The 6,000-nt window shown below is 39.7% G+C and overlaps 1 long non-coding RNA gene across 1 annotated transcript; it reads right to left on the minus strand.

Moving 5' to 3' along the window:
- Positions 1-314: 314 nt before the first annotated feature.
- On the minus strand, positions 315-3,441 carry LOC127143675 (uncharacterized). Its single transcript, XR_007815245.1, has 2 exons — positions 3,259-3,441; positions 315-892 (listed from the first exon to the last, which is right to left on the minus strand). It is a non-coding gene; the product is annotated as an uncharacterized LOC127143675 (long non-coding RNA).
- Positions 3,442-6,000: the final 2,559 nt, after the last annotated feature.

The raw sequence follows: 6,000 nt of genomic DNA on the forward strand, positions 1-6,000 counted from the left end.
TGGAGCCCCAGACTGTACAATATGAACCAATAGTGTGAAAATTAAAATAATTTAACCTTATTGTATTATTAATTAGTAGTTTCATTAGTTTAGAATAACCTAAAATTTCAAAATGCCCCTATTTCAATAATCAGTTTTAATTCAAGAAAAACATTATTATTCATAGTGTCACCTTTCCTAATTTTTCATATAACTAGAGAGCTCCTGTTTGTAAGAAACGTTTTCAGAAAATGCTGCTGAGGTTGTTGCTCTAGCTAACACAAGCTAACGGGATAAGATTTGGTAACTGAAATAATTTGAGAAATTATTCTAACTTATTTTTGGTTTTTAATATCATGCTTATTTTCACAAAAAATTCACTTATGTATTTTTCATAATATCTTCAAGAAATGAATGGGTAATCACTTATTTCAGAATTATTTATTTAATATCAAACACACTGGGGCTTCATAAGAAAATCTCAGAATCTGGATTTACCCAAATAAAAAGTGGTTTGAGTCATCAAGCTGCCATCAGTTTTGAAAGCGTTGTACCATATGATTTCTGAAGAAAACTTGGAGCAAACCACTTCAGGTATATCTTCAAGATGAAGAAGCTGAGGGCGTTACATTTCCCTTCTTTTTGAGCACGTCAGAGAGAGCATAGGAGCTCACTGGTTGCCTCAACATTAACCAGAGGTACAGAGGCGTGCGTGGGTCCAGCCGACCCCTCTCGTAAAGAGCAGTGTGGGCAACTGACGTAGTCTTGGCGTCAAGGTGACGGATTGCGTGACATAGTCGAGACTCCAACAAGAATGCAATCCCCCTGAGGAGCCTTCATATCCATTTCTACACTGGTCCTGAGGAGAGTCATTCCTCTGTGTTGAGAGGTGTCAGAAAAGAGGAAAGGGCAGCTGCAGCAGCAGGGGGAGGGAACAGAAAGAGAGAGACAATGATTTTGTCTTGTATTTCACACTCTTCAAATACTTTTCAGATACTGACTTCAACTCACAGCCAAGAAGTGTTTACGCTCTGTCTCATCATGGAGACAACCAGAAAAGCACCTTGTACATGAGATAATGAGGCTTTTCACCCAGAAAAATAACAAGACGCACAGTAGTGAAAACAACTTTTTGTTATTTGATGTTAAGATTCATGCCTTAGCCATTTCACTTTTTATATCAACTGGAAGTAATTTATTCAGATTGTTCTTGAATTCCCCTTCATGTCTTAATAGTGTAGTTATATGTAATGTGTGTTGTGTCAGTTTTTCTGTTGCGTCTTTCATGCCTGTTGTCACACTGCGAGCAGAGCTGTGGACAGGCATGTACAGACAGATTCAGCTCTGCAGGGAGCTAAAGATAAGGTGCTAAAATCATCCTTATGTCTTGCAGCAACTGTTGTTTATTCTCTGTTGGTGCTGCTGGGGCCGATTTGCTGCAAGCCAAGATATGACCCAACCTGCTGTACATGTACCCTGTCCTATCCACTTCATCTTTTTCAAATATATTCTGTTGTGAGTTTTTTTGTTTTGTTTTGTTTTGTTTTGTTTTGTTTTGTTTTTTTACCCATTATTGTACTCAGCATGGGGATGCCTCATAAACACCTAAAATTGCAATGGCACTTCCTTCAGAGATTGAATACAGCACCCACGTTTAAGCCATTAGTCTCACCCACATTCACATACACACTTACACACCCCCACTTTGTCAAACATCCAGCATACACCTACATGTGCATGCACACACTTCTGAACACCAGCAACAATGACAGTCTATGAGGGCGATTGACTAAACTCAAAAGATGATACCCACTTTTCCACCAAGGCAGATCAAGGTGACACGCTGAGTCATACTTTGGCTCATTTTCCCCCAGCTGTCAGGAGCTGTGCATGTTGATGTTTTTTGGTGAACCCCTTTGAAGGGGATGGGACAGGGGAAATTGGATGACAGAGCAGCTGCGGGGAAATGTGGTTACTTATAGCCGCTGCATTACCTAACGCCCTCTGATTAATTTCTACCATAGACGAACTGGATCATGACATCTTTATCTCTCTCCCTTTCCATTGGGGAGTCATGGCAACCCCACTATAGCAGCGTCATCAGGCAGAATGTGATTCAATGTGGATAATGTGGGGGGAATGTAAACCAATGATAGGGTTATAGACTCACTGCGGCCTTGTAACCTCAAGTTTGCCCAAGTAGGCTGACCACCATTCTACCTAGTCATCACGCATCGCAGACATTTATTGGACACACGCACACACCTGACCAAGCCATTATAGCAGGCAGTGGACTGATAACATACAAAGCGACAGATGCAAGATGGAGCCATGTGAGAGCTCATTGACCTCTGCTCCGTTCTGGGGCGCTGTGTCCGCTGGCGCAAAAATTACCCGGCCATCCATCCCATGCATCCTCCCAATGAAATGAGACCCACCGTGGATCACCGCGTCTCCTGCACAGATATAGCCTGCTCCTGTCCAGCAATTTGAGTTCTTTCATGCGTGCGTATGAGAGAAATAACCACAGAGGACGCAAGGGAGAGAGAATGGGACATTCAATGGTGAATTCTAATAAAAGCAAAGTGAGTGTGTGTTTGGAGTTTTTGCTGCTCTAGGAAATTTGATTTCCAACCAAATCAAGTCAGGAAACTATTTAGAGTATTTAGGTGTATCATAGAGCCTGTGTATGGATGATTACTATTGATTACCATGATTGCTGCACTGTGTAGTTTTATGAATAAAGTTAGCTACTTTCAGTCAGTTTTAGGGCTCCACTGATTTGAAGTCGCAGTGAGATAAAAACAAAAGGTGGAGATATGACACCTTGCCTGATTTACAGTAATTACCTCAACAATCTGTGTCCTTTTATTTTGAGTATAAATATTTATCTATTGATTTGTTGTTTTTCTGGCATTTGTCTTCCTCAGGGAAAAGCTCCCAGTCTCTCCAGAGAGTGGTTTAACTTCACCATGTGTCTGTTTTTATAGTTTAACCAGCCAATTTGTTAGTTACATCAACCTCCAAGAAGTCAGTCAGGCATAAACAGGTGTGCTGCTGTCAATATGATAATCTTCTTATTTATTCATCCTCCGTGTCTGTTTGTGTCTCTTGCTCTTGTTTCTTGCGAGTGTGTCACAAATGGGAACAGCCAGAGGGAGCTGAACTTCTCTAAACATATCAAAAACACATTCCCCATGTTGCCAGGGTATGAAAAGGTCAGCACACACACACACACACACACACATATACGTGAACAATGTACTTGATATCACTCACAATCTTCTCTTCGAGCAGCACCCCTATTTTTTCTGTCTCCGTCTTTCTCATGTTCTCTTTTCTCTCTATCTCCCACTCAATCATAGAGTTTTCTGTTTGAATGAAAGGATTTCTTCCTCTCTGACGACAGCAGAAGACCCAGTGGTGAAGTGCATCAAAGTTTGTTTCATGTTGGGTGCAAATGCCGGCCCTTTTCTTTCCAAATTTCTGATTGGCTTTGGGGGAATACACTGGGTATTTGGAAGACTGGCCCATTTTACTCAACTTGCTTGTTAAGAAATGAGAACACAGACATTAGTCATCAGTGTGCTGATAGATCTGTTCATCCAAACAAACACTTCAGCAACACAAATCTGAATGACTGCAGGTAAGCTGAATTATCCAAAATGATATGAATATCATGTGAATGTGACCTATTAATTCACACAAGACTTTATAACCTGATTATTTCAGGTGAGCAGCAACATTTTTCAGTACCACTTTCGAGTAAGTCACACTCAAAGGTCACATAATCAATGCAAAATCAACAATTTGCCAACGTTTCATTTATCAAGAATAATAACTATTAGAATGGTTCAGGTTTATATTTGGTTGGTGTCTATCCTCCTCTGGGATAACACTTGCTTTGTAGCTCAGTAGTTCATCAGGATGACGATGCAGACGCCTTTTTAACATTTACAATTTCAGACTTGATGAATTCTTGTAATAACCCTTTATTTATGCCTCATTTACATTTAGGACTGCAGACACGATGGCTCATTGCATTACAACTATTGGAAGAACTGGAGGAGCATAGACACTAAGAGATTTCTTAGAAAGTAACCATGTATCCTGAAGAGCTGACACGGAGCGGCAGTATTAATGATCTACAGGGTACACGTGGGTAAGTCTGAAGTCAAGATAAATCACCACATTGAGCAATATGGTGTGTGCACAACATTTAAAAGTCATCTGATAGCATGATAAGAGGGCTGGAGTGGTGTCCTTGCTTCTGCTGGGATAATGATTTAGTCAATATCAGCTGAGTACAGCAAACACAGGGTTGTTGGCATAACACATCACTGATCGATTAAATGACACACCACCCATCCTTTAAAATCAAATGGCTGTGGGATTATTAGGTATCAGATGCTGTGTATTCTTTCATAGATGTATTTAACTGGATAAAGCTGAATTACTACTAATATCTGCATATAAACAATGATCAAATTCCTATGTGTAATTTGAAAGTGGTCAGAAAGTGGTCGACAAGACCTGAGAAAAATATCATGTCTTCAGTTCCGCCCCAGCTCTACACAGTTTTTTATCTTAGAACTCATTGTTTTGTTTTTTATGCACTACTGGACTTCTTTTGGTTCACTCTCATTGCTTTCATCAACCCTTTCCAGCTACAACAGACAGCTAATTTTAATAAACAGGCTTTAATTACTTTTTAATTAGAATTAAATGCTACCTGCCCAACACACAGACAAAGTCAGCATCTAGCTAGTGCACATAGGGGAGCATGGATCAGCTAAAGAGCCAGATATTTCTGCATTTGATAGGAGACCAAAACAGCTAAAAGGAGACTTAATATTCATCTTAGATATGTACCTACTTGATTTGTAATTAACCTGTGTGCTAGCATGTTGTGATTCTAACTTTATATGGGGATAACATATCAGCGTTGAGTTTACAGCTTGATGCATCACTTCAAGTGGCCAAAAAAATTACATTAAATTCATTCAGTTTTAAAGAAACATGACCCTTACTTCAGAAAATCAGGGCAGACCCACAAGTCGAATGGAGGACACACGAAGTAAACAAATAAGTAATATAATACATAATAACCACGATCTGTCACATTCTCTCAGTTTCTATCCTTCCTCTTGCAGAAGAAGAACCTAACACAACACACTAAATGCACAGACACTTTTCTAAAATTGAGACATAAACTTCTAAGCTCTGAGATTTTCCCCAGACTCGTAAAGCCAACATCTGTCAGCTGACGCCACAATATCTGTGAAGCCTCTCGGCCCATCAAATATTGAAGCGATGTGCATTAAAAATGCACGAGGTTAACAATACTGTGTTGTTTCTCTGATCCTTTTCCTACTGATCATCTTTAAAGAACCCAGACAAGGAGCCGCTTGCAGAACGAGCTGCTTCACAGACAGACATCCATCAATATCCAAATGCTTTTCAATACAGTTGACTCATTCTATTACTATTTATGTCTCTGGGAAAACTCTGTCTTACTGATGTAGGGTAAATAGAAAACAAAAGGGTTTATAGGTTGTAAATTTTTTTTTATCATGGTGAAAGCAGTATTGGAGTTCCATACAGCCCATTGTTTGAAACAAATTCCTCTTTCCTATACATCTTCTCATCTGACACTGTGACCATTTCTCTGTGATTATCAGCTTGAGCTGCAGCTATAATTATACACCACAGGTTTTATGCATATTTAGACATTACACTTCATTACCAGCGCCCATACAAAGCTCCAGTTTCATACAGTCAAACGATGTCAGTTCTACCTTCACTCTCACGCTATATAATAGTTGAGGAGACTGACAAAAGTGCATTTGAAGTGCAAATCTACTCTCATTCCTTATATCTCTCTCATCTCAGCCATCTTCACATGTCCCCACCTCTGCTTTTTTCTCTCCCAAGTCCATTTCCCTTTCCTTTATTCCCTTTTCTCATTCCCTCTCCCTCTGTAACAAAAGTTGTGAATAAAAACTCTAATGAAGACCAGAG

This window comes from Lates calcarifer, linkage group LG3 (genome assembly GCF_001640805.2).
Source record: "Lates calcarifer isolate ASB-BC8 linkage group LG3, TLL_Latcal_v3, whole genome shotgun sequence".
NCBI lineage: Eukaryota > Metazoa > Chordata > Actinopteri > Centropomidae > Lates > Lates calcarifer.